The sequence below is a fragment of the Lontra canadensis genome, unplaced genomic scaffold (genome assembly GCF_010015895.1).
Source record: "Lontra canadensis isolate GAN:19392208 unplaced genomic scaffold, GSC_riverotter_1.0 scaffold3, whole genome shotgun sequence".
Taxonomy (NCBI): domain Eukaryota; kingdom Metazoa; phylum Chordata; class Mammalia; order Carnivora; family Mustelidae; genus Lontra; species Lontra canadensis.
Window position 1 is genome coordinate 24,946,289 of NW_022630997.1, and position 18,536 is coordinate 24,964,824.

General features: G+C 41.8%; 1 long non-coding RNA gene across 1 annotated transcript in view; it reads right to left on the reverse strand.

Annotated features, from left to right (window-relative positions):
• Positions 1-7,827: 7,827 nt before the first annotated feature.
• LOC116854593 overlaps positions 7,828-18,536 on the reverse strand; it is a 35,921-nt gene continuing 25,212 nt past the window's right edge. The window contains exons 2-4 of the long non-coding RNA XR_004380196.1: positions 12,708-12,854; positions 8,863-8,918; positions 7,828-7,844 (exon numbers count right to left, since the gene is read on the reverse strand). This is a non-coding gene — a long non-coding RNA (uncharacterized LOC116854593). The remainder of the gene's footprint in view (positions 7,845-8,862; positions 8,919-12,707; positions 12,855-18,536) is intronic.

Sequence of the window (18,536 nt, forward strand, 5' to 3'; positions counted from 1 at the left end):
AAAGAAGCTCATGGTGAAAGTCAAGAAGTTCTACAACTACCATGATACTTATAGGCTTTTTAAATTATGCTTATTACAAACCTCTTTTGGAAACCCATTTCCAGGGACAAATCTGGATTCTTAGTGATGGCCCCTAATATAATTTTCATGGTTGCTGATGAGACACTCGTCTTACAAATCCAGAAAAGCCAGGTTGAACGTCAGTGTCCTCAGTTATCCATCACTATAGATGTTGTGCCACTGAAAGTTTTAATTTAATTTTTTTAAAGATTGTATTTATTTTAAACATAGAGAGAGAGCTAATGCAAGCAAGAGGAGGAGCAGAGGGAGAGGGACAAGCAGACTCTGAGTGCAGAGCCTGACTTGGGACTTGAGCCCACAGCCCTGAGATCATGATCTGAGCCAAAATCAAGAGTTGGATGCTTAACCGATTGAGCCACCCAGGCACCCCTTGAAAGCTTTAATTTCAGGAGGCCTTCCTGGACCATTCTTATCTGGTTGATAAAGTCAGTAATTCAATGAACAATTAACTGACATTATTGATTAGTTACTATACAGCAGGCAACATACAAGAATTATGTTTAGGATACAAGAATGATGAAACTATCCCCAAGAAGTTTACAGTGTAGGCAACGGTCTTCAAACTTTTATATGCAGTAGACTGACTCTCTTGAAACTTATTAAAATGAAGACTTTCGGCCTTCCTCCAAGATTAGAGCTGCCAAGTTGCAAGAATCATCAGGTAGGGGGATGAGGAAAGGTTTGGTCTTCATGTTAGAGTCTATAGGAATGTAACTTCTGGTATGTGAGCATACCCCTGGGGTGACTGCAGAGTCTGGGATGTACAGTGGGCATTGTAGTGTCTTCCCAATATCTGTTTCCCTTCCTTTTGGTAAACGTACTTCCCATCTTTACCCACTGTATTTTAGGAGACTATGTCTCTATGTCTGGTTGAAGGAGTGGGCACATGGCTCAGAGTCAGTCAGCACAATCCCTTCTCTTGACCTCAGTATTTGGCTCAGGAATGGGCACATGACCCAACTCACAATAACAAGAGGTAAAAAGGTGTTTTCTGGGAACTTTTAGGAGAGCATGCTTCCTCACACAGAGAACTTGCAGGAATAGCTCCTCTCTCTTCCAAGATGTACTAGAGGAAGCAATCTCCCTGGGAGCTAGGAACACCTTCTTTTCAGAATGACTCTGACACTATGGAGGGCAGAAAGGAAAGGGATAAAAGGAACCAGTTGTTTAATGTGTCCAATGACAGTGACGAGTCCCTCAACTCGTCTGACTCATTAATCCCTGCTTCTTTTGAGAAAAAGTTTGTTGTTTGGTACGTGTGTGTGTGTGTGTGTGTGTGTGTGTTACTTGCAACAATATAAGTCCTAGCTGTTGTGGTTGGAAGACCATTCACTATACTCTAAACTTCCTGGAGATAGTTTGGTAATTTTTGTATCCTAAACACCCATGGCAGTATGGTGCCTGCTGTATAGTAACAGATCAATCATGTTGGCTAATTGGTGACTGAATTATTGATTTTATAAACCAGATAAAGGTGGTCCAGGAAGACCTTCTAAAATTAAAACTAACTTTGAGATGGGCCCCAGAATCTTTGTGTTAGACAAGATACTCCAGGTGATTTTGAAGTATGTGACAAATGACCCAGTCAATATGTTTAGATAGATCTCATTTTCAGAGAGTAGAGGTGTTTGCCTCATAAACAGTTTGAAAAACTCCTAAGGAAAATATGTAGGTTAAGTGTTAAAAGTTTAACTAAATCATATCTAATGAATTTTATTTTGAAGGTTTAAGTCATCTGTCCCTAATACATCTGCCAAAGATAACTGCTCTTGAAACTTAAAGTCATATATTTTCTGCTTTGCTATCCTAAGAAATGATTCCATTGCAACCACAATGATGACAATTGTTATACCTCTTATGTGGTGAAGTGGAGAAAATGGGTTTTATGTAATCATTACTTAGTGAAAGTTGAACTGTCACCTCAAACAGTCAACAGTCAGAACAGAAAATTTAAGTAAAACTGAGAACTCTTTTACTCAACTTCACAAAAGTAAAAAATGTTACATAAAATTGATATACACATTTATTGTCATCTTCCTCTTTCAGATATTAGCTCATCATATCTATACTCTGCTGATAAGATAGTGAAATGCTAAAATTTAATAAGTGGCAGATTAAAACAGCCAAAAGAAAATTGTACTGTTTATTAACCCGTATCTTAGAGGATTAGGCATAAAATGCTTTCTGTAAATGACGCCTCATTAATATTAATATTCTTTCTACTTGGAGGTGCTCATTATATTTGTAGTTAACCTTTTACTTTCCTAAAAAGATAATCTTTTTCTGAGGAAATGATACAAAGAAAAACAGACCAAAACAATCTTAGAATGTTTTCTATAAAATTGCAACATGCACTGTGGTTTTTTTTAAAAGATTGATTGATTGATCTTTTTATCTATTATCCATCTATTTATTTATCTATTTATCTAGTTATCTATCTATCTATCTATCTATCTATTTATTCATAGAGGGAGAGTGTGTGTGCGTGAGTGGGGATGGGGGATGTCCGGGCAGAGAGAGAATCTCAGACTCCGCGCTGAGGGCAAAGCCCCATGCCAGGCTCCATCTCAGAACCCTGAGATCATGACCTGAGCTGAAATCAAGAGTCGGAGGCTTAACTTAACCAGGTGCCCCGCAACATGTACTTTCAAAAGACCTCCATTCAATTAAATAAGATAACCTTATATGATTCTGAAAACCTTATCTGTGGCTTGGGTGAAATCTTCCTGTGTGGCAACACAGTTCTCCCAATGACTGACCGCTTGAGGCGGAAATTCCATTGGTCAGTATGGGAGGCAGAATTTCTGAAGTGATCCTAAAAGACATCTTGCCCTAATATCCAGCCACCTTGAATCTGATGAGATCTCTCTCGTGATTGAGTTATGTGGCACAACTGACCTTAAGATAGGGCGATTATTCAGGTGGATCTCATCTACTCACATGGGTCCTGAAAAGTGGCGTGCTTTCTCCGGCGGGCAGCAAAATCAGAAAGATTCAAAGTGTGAGAAGGACTTCATGTGCCATCATGACTTTGACAATGGAGGAGGCCATAAGAAGGAAGGTTAAGTGGCCTTAAGGATCAGAGAGAGAGGCCTCAGTGACTGTCAGCCGGGAACTCATAGCTCAAGTAACTTCAACAGCTTCAGTGAGCTTCTTAGTGGGTTCTTCCCAGAACCTCCCCACACGAGCCAGCTGGCCGACACTTGGACCCCAGACTTGTGAGACTCTGGACTTCTGACCTACAGAACTGTAAGATCATAAATGGGTATTATTTTAAGCAACTAAATTTGTGGTAACTTTTTACATTGTAATAGATAATGGGTATGGTAGAGACAAATGCAAGCAGAATATTTAAGGTCGGGAGACCTCAGAATGCTTCTGCTGCACTGGTTTCCTAGACAAAGAGGGTCTCTAGACATAGGAAACAGAGAAACTACAAGCGGTTTCCAACTTTAAAACCCTACATTAAGTTCTACATTTATTATTAAATACTGCTAAATGGATTTACTTGATCTTGATAACCATCAAGCTTCTCTGTTTTCAGCCCCACTGGAACAGACATTATCCCCATTATGCCCAATATTAAGAACAGAACGTAGAACAAATATATGCTAAAAGATTTGGGCTAGAATTATATTAAGTCTGTATTACAACCACAGTTGTTCAACGGTTGCCAATTATGTTTTGAATTCATTAGATAATAATAAACTTGTTTGTATGTAGTAATGCAATTAGATTGGCCAAATCATTCAAAACATGGGCTTGTTGGGCAGGGGACAGTAACAAAAAAGATATTAGTTATTAATTTGTTTAAAAAAAAAAAAAAAACCTGTTACTGGGTGCCTGCTTGGCTCAGTTGTTAAGCAGCTGCCATCCACTCAGGTCATGATCTCAGGGTCCTGGGATCAAGTCCTGCCTTGGGCTTCCTGCTCAGAGGGGAGTCTGCTTCTCCTTCAGCCCCTCACTCCCATTCATGCTCGTGGTTTCTTGCTCTCGCAAAAATAAATTTTAAAAAACTAAAAAAAGACCATTATTTTTGTCCACACCTCACTCTAAAGACACAGATGAGGGAACTAGTTAGGCTAAACAATTATATAACTGATAGCTAAATCATGGCAACAGTTCTAAATGTTTATGATAGAAAGCTTTTTAATCAAACAAGAGTCTATCCAAGTTTAAAACTGGTAAGTGTTGCTGCTCAATTAGCTGTTTGTGAAAAAGTGGAAATAGACTAAAAAAGAAAAAAAGCAGGCTTTAAAGAAATAAAAAAAATTTTAAAAGCGGGTATTAGATTCACAATTAGTGGAACAGGAACTCCTTTCCATTTGGTTTCATGAAACAAATTTACAGAGCGCCAACTATATGAAAGGTATTAATAGATACTCTTTGGACTACAAGAATGCAGAAACCTGTCTCGACCCCACAGGAGTGACCACCTAGGAGGGGAGCAGAGGCAAGTACCTGCAAAAATACAGTATGAGGGGGAAGGGGGGCAGGGGAAGGGGGGAAAGGGAGTGGCTACTGGGGGGAACAAAGAACTAGGGAAGCTAAACGGGCACAGCGCTTCCTTGTGCCTGGAAGGGCTGGAAGGATTTCACGGAGGTGTCCCCTGGCATGGAGACAATGGTCCCCGAGGGGCGTTTCCTCGGAGGTTTATTACATTTTACAGAGGAGATGTCTCATTAGAAACTTGTCCCTTGAATGCTTGTCCTGCCAGGGACCTGAAATGTGAACAGTAAGGAAAACCAGCTGTGGAACTGCTACGCCTCAGGGAGAGATACACAGAAACTATTTAAAGGAAAGTTGAGCCGGCTTTGTGCCCCTGCAGCACACGCCCCTGAGATGTAATTCCCCCGTCCGTCCCGCCGCTTGTCCTTTAATGCGGTGATGTTTAACTTCACTGTTGGAGGAATGTGGAGGATCAAGCCTCTTAAAACATGAAAAGATGGAGCGCCGATGTTTCAGATCCCTGCTTCATGTCTGAGAGGAATAAGGAGCATCTCTAATCCCATTTGTAGTGGCTGGTTTCTTTTCTCCAGTCCAGGGACTTAATCCCTAGACGCCTTGGCGCTCTGGCACTTAGCCTCTATTTGAAGTGTTCTTTTCATATTTGTGGGATGTTTGCTCAAACCAAACTACAGAATTTAGCAACAGGCATGCCCCCCCCCCAAAAAAAAAGGGAAAAGAAAAGAAAAATACAAAGAACATCTGAAAAAGAAGATAGATTTTTTTTTTTTAATCTATTTATTCATCTGGAACTACGTCAGTGGTGTTCGGTAATCTTGATTATATTGCCCTCTAGTGGTATCGAGAGCGTATAAGGTACAATAAACATTTCCTTTCAGGTAGTCTTCAGGTTTATTGAGCATCTATTGTCTAGCACCCAGATAGCCTCTGAGAATAGTGAGACGTTAAGAGCTGGTTCTTCCCCTTGTTGATTTCTTGGTCCAGCAGTGGAGGCATTAGCCATAGCATAGTGTGAGAAGGAACTACAGTGGAAGTATGTACAAAGATCAATGAGCATGCTGAGGAGAAAATAATTAATTCTCCCTAAGCATATCTGGAAGGGCTTTCCAAACACATCACAGTTGAGCAGCGCCTTGAAAAATGCACAGGAGTTTTCCAGCTGTGTGTGTGTGTGTGTGTGTGTGTGCGCGCGCGCGCGCGCGCGCAGGCACATGTGTGTATTGCTTCACGGCTGAAGGAGCAGCCCGGGTAAAGGAAGCTAGTCCTTTATTAACTGTTAAAATACATACTGTGTTCTCGTGATGGCTCTGTGCCTTCCATGTGAGATTCAAATGTGCTTCAGCCTGACGTTATAATCCTACCTCCCCAGGTGTACCCACAAAACACTTTGCAAACTTCCTGCAGGTTTTATATTGGAAAGGTTGAGACAAACTGATTAAATAGACCTTCATATCATAGTCAAGATTCTGTTTTACCATGATTTTATCTATTATGATTATAATAGTATATATAACACATATATAATACAATTTATATAATAATATGTAAATGATTTTGTTCTTAATAATAATCCAGACTACTTTATAACGCATGCTATGGGTGGTTCTCACTTTCCCCTTCTTGGACGTATAAAACTGACTTTGTTTCACCATCATTTCTAAAAGTCCTATGTTCCATAATTTGTGATATAAAAACAGCTTGAAAAATACACTTATTTAACTATCAGACTCCAGTGGTTTATGGATTTGCTGACTTCCTCTGTGGGTCAATATCTTTCCCTTTGGTTATGTAAAAAAAAAAAAAAATTGCAGCACCTTCCTGGCTTCTGGGCATCTGGTCAGCGCTAGGGCAAGTTCCTGGGCTATCCCCAACTCAGCCACCACTGGGCTGCATGTCATAGGCAATTTCTCCTGGAGCACCCCCTATTCCCTCCCACCCCAGATCTGTGGAATGGGGGATGGGCAGAACAGGTATGAGCAAGGTGATTATCTATGACCCAAGATTCTTTGCTTTGCCAAAGTAGCATCCAGTAGGGGAGCAAACATGGGTTCCGAGGCAGACAGATACGGATCAAATCCTGGCTCTTCTGCTTACTAGCTGTGCGATGTTGGCAAGGGCCTTTCTGAGCTCCACGATCTTCTTCTCTAAAATGGAGATGTTAATATCTACCTCCAGGATTGCTGGAGGGATTAATAAGAGTATGTGAAAAGAGTCTGGCACAGAAAATGATCAGTAAAGATTCGCTGGTTTCCTAACTCCCTTTATTCATTGTAACAAGCAACAGCTGTTCTAAACTTCTGCGTAAATATGAGCACAATAGAACAGTTTTTTTGGTGTACTCCATTTTGTCAAAACTAACACACACCTAAAAAGAGCCTTGCCATTTGAAACTCAGTCTCCTTTCCCTCACTTCATTGGCTCTTCAGCCAACTCTCGGCATTGTGACATCTATTGCCCATCGTTTACTGAGAGTCTACTCTGTGCCAAATAAAATGCTGGGATCAAAGCATCAAACACTGCCCTCCAGAAGCCCTCCAGTCAGGTGCAAGGAGGCAGATGAGAAAACCAGCTACAATTCAGCTTAGTAAGTGCTGTGATGCCGAAGGAGCACGGAGGAAGGGCACCTAATTTACGTTGGTCTTTGAAGTGAAGTGGGCACGGAAAATGAATCAGGAAGGATCAGTGTTTCTCTTGTGGGAAATAAAAGAAAGTATGCATGGGGACTGGGGGGATGGGGAGAGGAGGAAGGTGAGGTAAGGGGCAGAGTGGTGAAGATAGAGAGAGAGGACTTTTCCAGAAAGAGGAAGCACAGGTTATTGAGGCTAGAAGACAAAATCCATATTTGTGATCAAATGAATCTTCTAGATCTCCATATTTTGGTTTTTTATTTACGTGCCTGGCAGATGTGATGTTGTGAAACGAATGGGTTTTGCAGCCCAGGTAACAGAATCTTCTTAGAAAAACAGTTACCTGTACCTAAAATAACTCAGCCAGAGGCTAGTTAATGCCAGATCAAAGTTACTAGTTAAACCACAGCGTCTCTAATACTAATCAGAGTAGCTATAATTATTCACGAAATCATGGTGTCAATCTTATTTCATATACATGACTATTTCTGTGATCTATTTTTCCTCAAAGAAACTCCAGCATTTTCTAGACTACAACTGCTTTAAAAAGACGGAAAAGTTTCTCAGCCAACAATATGATTTATTCACTCTGTCTTTGTCCATTCCATCCCTGTACCCCAGCTACTCACCAGATGTGGGCATCTTGGATTCACTCCTCATTTTGTTGAGCTAAAAAATCAGAATGCCAACAGTGAGATGAGGGAGCACACAGAGCAGCATGGTGAACAGGCTTCCAAGCCGTGATGGTGAAAGAGATGTACTTCTAGAGGCACCGCAGATATTTTTTTTCCCTCACTAACTTGGGCAGGGATGAATTCACTTCTCCAGCCTTGATTCCTGGCATGAACAACCCCAAATTAACATTTTTAGAGCCCTTTTTCTGGGTGAATGTTTGGTGTGTAGAACTTTTCCTCCAAGGATAATTTTAGCCCTGAAAATGCATCAAATTATTTCAAATCCTGGCAAATTTCAAAATATGAGTGGGTGACTTAGGAAGGATCTATTCTCAAGAAATAACAATGGTGTCAGAACAATCCAAGAGACTTGGAAAAGAATTTATACACACACACACACACTCACACACGACTTCACTTCCCAGAAGTTGAAATTGATTTAACACATTGAGATTATGTTACTTGAGTGTTTCTTCTAAATGCTAAGGAATAGATTGACTTTGACAGTAGAGACAAACATTTCTAACCCACAGAGAAGAGGGCAGAGAGGTTGGGGTTCACAAGTATTACAGCAGAATTACCATTGCAAATGCAACCCCTTCCCCAGCATACCACCCCCCCTGTCTTTCCTGGGGCTTTTCTTCATGGAACACCAAAAATCAAAGCAATTAAGGTAGAGTTTCAGGGTATGTACTACTCATCCTGTGTGGTTTCAGAATATATACTTTGCAAGGTCAAAATGAAACACCCCAAATGAATAAGTAACCACGCATTTGCACATATAATTATTCATATTTGCTTGCAGTCCTTATTCTTTTTAATTTCTCCTCCTACCTCCCAAGTTTCAAGAAAGAAATACAAGACATATTTTTCTAGGTACAGTATCCTCCCAGGTGGGCTGCCATTGTCTTTGGTAGCAGGCAAATAGGCTTGAAGTGATTGCTCTATTTCTGCATATTTCTATAGAGTCCAAACCAATAAAAGAGCTCCAGGTAATGGTTCCATGCACTTACATGAGGAAAGTTAAGTTCCTGATAAATACCAGTCTCACTTGGAGAAATTTTTCTTTCTAAAAGACAGGAGAAAGTTGATTATCTTGTAAAATTTGAGAATCCCTATTTCTTTTCTTTGGCCTTGATTCTTGAGTCTATGTAACAATAAAATAAAAACAACCCATTCCCCCACAGCAGACAGATGGTGGTTGCTAACAGGTGCACACATTCTGTGCACATGTATGTGTGTGTAAAACATAGGCTATGTTACTCCATTGGGAGGGCCACAGTGAGGTCGTCACCAGGCTAGGGGTGTGAATTTCCAAGGCATTTATGTCTGGGCACTTCGCTAGGGTGCTGCGGAGCATCACCAGATGTTCATCGCTGCATAGCGCCTACGGCTTTGCTGTAGGATCAAAAAGAAGCAAACGGAAGTATACCAGAAGTAGGAAGAGCAGCCTCTTTCTCCTCCAGTCCCTTCAATGTCTTGTGCGGGTGATGTATAACACTGCGCTTACCATAATGGAAAAGATGCTTAGACGGTCCACCTAAAAGATCACCAAGTTATGCAAGGCAGAGGTCCTTGGGGGGCCTCCAAGAAATCCACACACAGGAACCAGGCTTCAGTTTTCTGTCCTGGGCATCCTTGGTTAAAACAGCACCAGCGAAGTAGAGAGCCTGCCACCTTTGGTTTTTGCCTCCTCCTGCCCTGACCTTGGAAGATCCAGAAGCAGGAGAGGAGTGGAAGAGCAAGAAGGAATAAAAAAGGTGGATGCCAGCAGGTCCCTGAGCCACGAGTCAAGCTGAGTTGGTGGGGAGGGGAGAAAGTGGGGGCAAGGGAGAAACTTTTAGGTTTGTGTTTGGATTGGACTGGATTTTTTAGGATTTGGAAGTGAGATTTGATCTTATAACCCAGGTTTCTCTAGAAACCTGTTGGTCAAGGACCGGGAAGGGAGAGCTGATATAACCTGGCAGAAGGCAAGAAGTGGAGGAGAACCATGTCCTGTTTAGCCCTCATCAAGTTGAGGTGGTTAACAAAGAGTACAAAACGCCTGTGGACTAGGATTATTGTCTGATGGTGCCGCAGTTCAGAGACATTAAATGACCTGCCTGCAGAGGCCAGGTTTAGGCAACAGGCTGGAGCCATTGAAACTTGATCGAGGCTAAAGGGCCCACAGTGACTACCACAGATCTGAATGCAAACAGGCTCATGCAGGACCCACCTCAAAATAGCCATAGGCCCTATCCAGTTACAACCAGGCACAGTTCCTAAGATTGCCAAAAAGGGAAAATTCCATACATTTCCCATACTCCCTCACTCTGCTGCCCTGTAACTGTGGCCCCTCACCACACCCTCCTTGAAGAGGGTCCCTCCTTCGCTGTCCTGCCCACTCCTCCCTTGGGAGGTATTCAATAAACTTCTCTTTTGTTCTGCCTTGGGTGAATCCTTCCCCTGCCTGTGCCATGCGCCCTTTCTTTCCTTCCTTCCTTCTGATTTTATTTATTTGTCAGAGAGAGAGAGAGCACAAGCAGGCAGAGAGGCAGGCAGAGGGAGGGGGAGAAGCAGACTCTCCAGGAGCAGAGAGCCCAATGCGGGGCTCTATCCCAGGACCCTGGGATGATGACCCCAGCCCAAGGAAGATGCTTAACTGACTAAGCCACCCAGGTGCCCCCCAAAGTGGTAGAATTTCAAAGAAAAGACAGGGGAGGGCACTGCAGGCAGACAGGAAGGGGAAGTCTTGGGATGCTGGACCAGTAGTGGCTGGAGTGCTGAGGGGAATGTGTACTGGGAAGAGGGGTAGAGATTTGCGAAGGGGAGTCTGATCCAACTATTCCAGTAGGACTCTGAGCCATCAAGTGAGGTGATGGAAGTCCTGAAGATCGCTTGGGTGGGGGTGTGGAAAGACATCACAGAAATCAGACCGTCTTCGCAGCCAGGATGTGAGAGAACGAGGATTAGAACGACGATGATGGCAATAGAAATTGGCAGGGTATGATGACAAATTTGATAGAGGGAATCAAGGAGAGGCTAAATAACAGGTTACCAAAGGAGAGAAGCTGTGTGAGGCTGGCCCTCCTCTTTTGAAGTAAATAGCTTGGAGGGCAGCCTGTCAGTCACGGCCGCTATTAGGAGCCCCGGAGTGCCTGGGAAGGAAGATTGGCCTAATCTAGCGGAGCTTTTCTTCTGTTCTTTTCCTTGAGTGGTGATGCAGTGTGAATGCTAATGCGTGCGGTTCAGGCAACTCACAGGGGGTACCGCCCAGGAAAGCCAGCTGGCTGCCAACACCCAGCACAGGGTGACATTGGCTCTAATGAATTGAGCGCGGCCGTGGGTCTGGTTGAACCCTGCTGGCAGAGGAGTTTTCCCCTCCTCTTCCCCTGGGCCTGGGGCGCGGCCCCCCCCTCCCCCGGGCTCTGGGGTCAGGCGTGCGTGCACCCCGCAAAGACAACAGAAAGGGGGCTTTTGTTGCGCCAGAACTTCCGCCGCCAGCGGGGACTGGAAGGTCCGCAGCTCCGTCGTAGGGGAAAGCAAAGAACAAAAAGCGGAGGGAACGGAATGATTGACAGCACAGACCAAAAGCCGAGGAGGGGAAGAGAGATCAGAGAGCCAGGAACCGAGGGATTTCAAAGACTAGAGGCGGTCGGGAGCTGGAAGCCCTCGGGAAAGGGCGGGGGGCTCCCCCGGGGCCCTGGGAGCGGAGTGACGGTGTGGGTGGCCCTGGAGTGGCGAACAAAGGCTGGGTGGGGGCGGCGCTCCGAGCGCGGCCGTCGCTGCTGGGAGCAGAGCAGATGGCTCCCGCGGGAAGTGAGTGCGCAGAGCCTCCTTCCGGACGTGTCAGGTGTGGGACCGCGGAGGGCTCAGCTTCCGGACCGGCAGACAGTGGTTTCCTGTCCGCACCGTGAGGGAAGCTCTGCTTTTCAGGAGGGACCCGTAGTAAGCAGCACCACGGAAAGGAAAATAGAAGCAAATGCCAGTGTATTGATTTATAACGAGAAAGACGGCTGTGGACAGAGCAGAATGTTCACGTCCGCAGATCCGTAGGTGATCTCCCTGCAGGCACGCAGTTAGGGAGGTCGAATTATGGCCAAAAGGTTAGAGATGAGCCCACACCCCGAACAAGGGTAGTTTGCTACCTCATTAACGACCTGGAAGCAGCTGGAGTGACTAGCCCCTCCGCAGCGCTTAGATGGCCCTAGAAACTTTAGAAGCTTTATAGTCCCCCCTGTTGTCAGCAAGACCACTGTTTCTAGGTCTGGTCTGAAAACACCTGCCTCCAAATTCACTGGGGAACTTAAATATTCAGAGGGCCTACCAGCTCCTGATTAGATCTTAGATCGGTGGTGGTGGTGGTGGTGGTTTAGAAGCCTGAATTGGAGAATGGCAGGGAGGCCCTGACAAGGAGGGCTTTATGCATGGAGACTGGGGAGGGGTCAGGTACTTTGGGGCAGGTGGGGAGGATAAGAGGTAGGTAGGGCTATGCTGGAAAATGGTAACTTTGCCTGGTAGACAGGTGTGAACTTGTGAGTCCCTCTCTCTTCCCTACTGTCCCCAAGAAGGCAGGTGCTGACAGAACAGTTCCCTTCCAGAATTATTTTGATGTTCTGTTTCACTGAGCTACTCTCAATTGGATTCCACTGGACTTCTCCATGAACTTCGACCTCCCCTATCAAGCCCAGTTTTTGGCTTAGTTTTCCCTTTCAACTTGGTTTCTCCCTTTGTGTTCAGTGAGGATTTCTGCCTCTGGCCTGTCTTCAAGTCACTATACTCAGGTTTTGACCCCTCAACCAATTCTCTGGGCAGATCACTAGCAATGAGGGGAGTTGTGGAGGAAGTCAGGTGCAGGCTGGACCTCGTTCTCTGTCACCTCTTTTTATGTCTCCTCTGAAGCTGCCTTCCCAATGGAGAAGAGTTGGAGGGTGATTCTTAAGTCAAGGGAAGAGGCCCAGTAGTGCTTGCTTGCTAGATTCTTCACAAAGACGTCCGTGGTCTTGTCACAGTGTTCATGGTGAGCCTAGAGGACAATAGGACCTAAACCAGCCTGTGAAAGTCAGGATGGTCTCACAGAGGAACTTTCTCTCCACAGTGGAATAAGAGCAGAGCCCCTGGTGTATTTGTGCAGGTTATGTGACAGCCCGTGGTAGGAGCTTGGTGGTTAGAGGGGAGAAGGATGCAGTGTGCCTGAAACAGAGAGCAGTGCAGGGAACTACAAGGACATAGGTCTATCTAGAGCAAGGGGACCAGGGAGGCATGTGGCAGGCTGAAATGCAGGCAGGGGCCACATTCTGATGGTCTTTGTGTTCTGCCAATCCAAAAGGTTTAAACTTTATCTTGCAGTCAGTGCTCTCCAAACTGGGTTCTCTCCACTCACTGAGGAGGTACAAAGTGAGCTACTGAAAGGTGAAAAGAAAATCTAGACCTTCTTATGTTCATTAAAAAATTAACTTTATTGAGGTATCTTGTATTATATTTTTAGTGTAAAAATTTAAAAATAAATGTTTTTAAGCTATAATGTATGGAATGATCATGGCCCCTTCACTTGGTCCATCTATCCAGTGTGTCACATATGGGACATGAAGTGTCAGGAGGACAGAGTGAGATGGGAGTTCTCTAGTTCAAAGTCTATCACTTGGGCCTTCAGTTTTTGTTTCCTTTTAGCATGTATCACATATTTCGATTTAGCCAGGCAATCCTGGTTAAATTGACTGATAGATTATATTACATTTTGACTAAACTGACTTTACAAAATGGACAGATGCATGGCTTAAGATAGTCTTACAAAGAAACTATATAGAAAGCCAAGAAGCTTTCTGCAAAATGGACTGGAATTCAGAGCAAATGGCTTTCAACCGAATTAAAGATGATCAGTCTAACTCACGGCAATAAATGGAAATTAAAACTATACAGGGATATAATTTGTCACCTATCAGATTTGCAAATATCCAAGTTTGACTCAATACCCAACTGGTGAGACTGTAGGGAAACCAGCACGATTACATTGCAGGAAGAGGGTGGGGGAGATGCAAAATGGTACCACTCCTAATGAGAGGACTTGATACTATTTAGCAAAATCAAATAAGCCTGAAATATCTTGTGAAGCCAAGTAGCAAGGAAGCCAGGAGAATACTGGGGTCATGTCAAAAGACCACACGAGTTAAACTGTATAAGCTCCCATTGGTGAAAGATGAGAGAATCAAGCTTTACCAAGAATAATAAGTGTAATGAATTGATATACATCAAATATGTTTAAATCCATGAGTTCATAATGATACAAAAAACTTTGGTTACCTTTGGAGGATGATAGGGAAGCAATTATTATTTTAAAAACTAGTGAAAAAGGGAAAGGATTAGCATGTATTCTTTCCCTATATAATTTCTATTCCTTGTGAAAAGAAATGGTTGAAGTTAAGAAATATTAACTTTATAGAAGTATTCAATTTACTAAGTGAAGAAGACATGGCAGAATTAAAATATAACCATGAAGAGAAGATTGCTTATATACACATATTCCAGCTAATAAATGAAGAATGATAAAATTAGACTAATATCGTATCCCTAATGAATTAATGGATTTATGCAGTTATTATCCAGGGCAGCTAGCATCCCCAAATGTGCTTCTTGGTAGAATCACACACCAGCCATGAAGTAGTTTAGCTGAATAAATTGAAACTGAATTGGATTAAATCTCTCTATATAATTACCAATTTGTGGGAAATACAGGGAACTGAGGAGTTTGTTAAATGACACCTGACACTCTACAGGACAAATGACTGTTTCTTTAACATATGAATTGAGGAAGTGGGTAAAGAAGATGAAGAAGAGATTATAAATGAAAAGAAACTTCAGAGACATATAATCAGTCACAATGTATGAGTTTTATTTGGATGCTGATTCAAATAAACACACAAAAAACAAGAAGTTTGAAATAATCAGGAAAGTTTGAGTCTGGATTATATATTCATGATATTAAAGAGTTATTGTTATGTTTTTAGGTATGGCAATGAAACTATGGTTTACTTTTTAGATACATACCCTGAAATAATTATAGATAAAATTATATGATACCTGGGATTAATTTCCAAGTAATCCAGTGTTAAGAGAATGTTGTAAGTGGGTGGGAATATAGGTGAAGCAAGGTTGGTTGTGAGTTGATAATTGCGGAAGCTGAGTGAAGGGCAGGTCAAGATTCATTATCGCACCCTCTCTGCCTTTTTGTATGATTGAATTTTTCTATCATAAGAATGAAATAGATTTTTACAGATAAGACAGATTGAAGAGAATACAAATACTGCAAACACCAACAGCAAAATAGCAGAGCTGACGTATTCCTCCTAGTATGAGCCTTTTATCAACCATCTAATGAGATAAAACAATGATAACCTAATTGCAGTTGACAAGAAGCTGGGAAAAAATCTTCTAAGTTGAAATATGTTTCGAGATGAATCCTGATCTAACTGCATATTGTGTCTTAGCATATTAACCACTACTCAAAGTTCAAAGCCACTGTTTCACATAATTCACCTGTTTTTTAAAATCATTTGACTAAAAAACAGCCAGAAAATATGAAAGAGTGGCTTTTAGGCGTGGATGACAGGCAGTGCAGAACAGTGATTCCTGAAAGAAGGGAAATGAAGTGAGCCCTACAATTACCCCCCTTTTATTACTCACAGAGAGTTTCCAGGCCAAAGTGCAGGGAAGGCAATCCCAAACTGATGCTGGCAGGTCCCTGTGTTCAAGGACACAGGGCTGGGAATTTAGAGAAGCCAAAGTGGCTAGAATCCACCAGGCAAAGTACCAGAGAGGAGAAGCAATCGCAGAGACAGGTGTCCTCTGACTCTCAGCTGAAAAACTGATTGGCATGTATGTATGGAGAAACAATACCAGGCCACCAGAAAGGAGTAAGGAAAACAATTTCTGGACATCCCAAAGAACTTGGAATACTTCATTTTCCCAATAGCCAGAATGGAGAAATGTCTTATTTTTTATTTATTCATTTATATGAGGCATCACATAGAGAGTCAGAAGGGTACTTTTTCAGTAGTGGAGCCCAAAAAGCCTAGATGATGGTTTCTCAGTCTTGGCACTATTGATATTTTTGGGCCAAATGATTGTTTAGTATGGAGGGCTATCCTGGTATCATATCATATAGGATATTCAGCAGTATCCCTGCCCTCTACCTGCTAGATACCAGTAACACATCTACTTCTCTAGTCGTGACAACTGAAAAGTGTCTCTACGCATTGCCAATATGCCCTTCCCTTAGGATCAGAATCATCCCTGGTTGAGATCAGTTGCTGAGATGAAAAGTGGCTCTGGTTCTGCCTAACAGAGCTTCACAGCAAGCTGCAAAAGGATTAAATTGTTTCTAAGGAACTCTGCTGCTTTCTAGAGGAAAGTTTAGGAATATTGAAAACACAAGCAATCTAGCATGCCAAAATATAAATTTCACCATGTCTGGCATCCAATAAAAAAATTCCAGACATGTAAAGAAGCAGAAAAGATAAACCACAATGAGGAGGAAAACAATCAATTAGAAACAGATTCAGAAATAGCACAGAAGATAGAATTAAGAGAGAAGAATGTTAAAGGAGCTATGATTAATATATTCCATATGTTCAACCATGAACATGATAACAAGAACAGTTTTAGGAGAGATTGAGATGATAAAAAAAAGACCCATACTGAACTTCTGAAGATGGAGAATACAATGTCTAAGATGAAAAATACACTAAATGAGATTAATAGTGGATTGGATACTTCAGAAGAAAAAGTTAATAAACTTGAAAACAGTATGGAAATTATTCCATTAAAACACTAAAGAATATCAGAGAGTTTTGGAGCAATGGTAAGCGGCTTAATATGCCTATAATTGGAGTTTCAAAAGGAGTGAAAGGGCTGGGGGTAAAAAATTTTGAAGAAATAATGTTTGAAAAACTTTCAAATCTGGCAAAGACTATATATCTACAGATTCAAGAGTCTCAATGAACTACAAGCGGATGAAAAATGAATACTACACCAAGGCACAGTCTAATCAAACTGATGAAAGTAGGTGATAAAGGGAAAAATATTTTAAAGGAACTAGAGTAAAAACACAAATTTAATACAGAGGAACAAAGATAAGAACGACAACAGACTTCTTGTTGGAAACAATGTGAATAAGAAAACAACCCCAAAAAACCCCAAAACCAAAAAAGAAAAAAAAAAAGGCAACAACAACAAAAAACCACACCAAATAAAGCAAACAAAAACAAAAACAAAAACAAAACATAGTGGAGCAACATCTTTTAATTATTGAAAGAAAAACACCTCTGTGGATTTAGAATTCTATACCCAGCAAAGATAACTTTTAAAAATGAAAGCAACACAAAGATTTTTTTCCAGGCATATGAAAGCTGAAGAAATTCACTGGCAGCACACCAGTACTACAAAAAATCTCAAAGGTAGCCCTTGGTGTAGAAGGAAATGGAGCCAAATAGAAATCTGGATCTACACAAAGGAATGAAGAACATCTGAAATGGGAAATACGTTGACTAATACAGAAGATGCATTTTTGCCTATTTAAAAATCTCTATTAAAAATGCCAGGATATTTTAGAGAGAACAGTTTTTTTCTGAAATCAATAAATAACATTTTTAAAAAATATTTTATTTATTTATTTGACAGATAGAGATCACAAGTAGGCAGAGAGGCAGAAAGGGAAACAGGCTCCCTGCTGAGTGCAGAGCCCGATGCGGGGCTCGATCCCAGGACCCTGAGATCATGACCTGAGCCGAAGGCAGAGGCTTTAACCCACTGAGCCACCCAGACACCCCAATAAATAACATTTTATTTCACCTTTATCTTATCCTTTGAACATCTCTGGGTTTATATTAGTGTAGCAGGCATGTATAATCTTTATCACTCAAATGAAAAGATAGTACTATTTCACTAATATATATGATACATAAGAGTTGCATGCTCATTTTTTTTCAGGTAAGGATGAATGATTAAAATCTTGGAGATGATTGCTGTGACTTATAAAGACCGATTGGAGTGTTTCAAATGGTGATATATTATTTTATTATTTTACTTGGCTCTTAAAAAAATCATTAGGGTTAGCAATATGGGCAAATACTTGAGGCAATGAAGGACCTGAAATGAGAGGAAATGGCTGAACATGAGCTCTCAAAATTTGAAGTCATTCGGAGGACTCTCAGCTAACTATACAATATGTGATTTTGGTGACTAAATTAAAACAAAAAGACACATGTGTCATCCTGGATTGTTGTTTTGACCTATTTGAAAAAAAAGAAAAAAGAGACAAGACTTTGAACTATTAAACTTTTTTAGTGCCTTAGAAATGAGCTAGCATTTGCCTTACATTTTATGGGTTTGAAAATTGAGACCAGCTGAGGTGAAGTGACTTGCCTAAAATCACACAGCTGGTTAATTGGGTTGTATTTGGCAGGCATTGACCTTGTGGACTGGTGATGTGAGGATATCAATCTACATGAATTTCACAGCAGGATCATTCCTAGCTGTGACTTCAGAGCCCCTTGTCGGCTGTGTAGAATTTTGGTCACTAGATGGCACCCCAGACAACAGCACCAAAAGATCCTGTGATTTTTCCGGTTTTGATTACCCACAAGGCAATTAATGCTATTGACTCTTTGTATCACACAGAAATTTCCTAAAAAGTTTCCTGGCTGAGACAGAA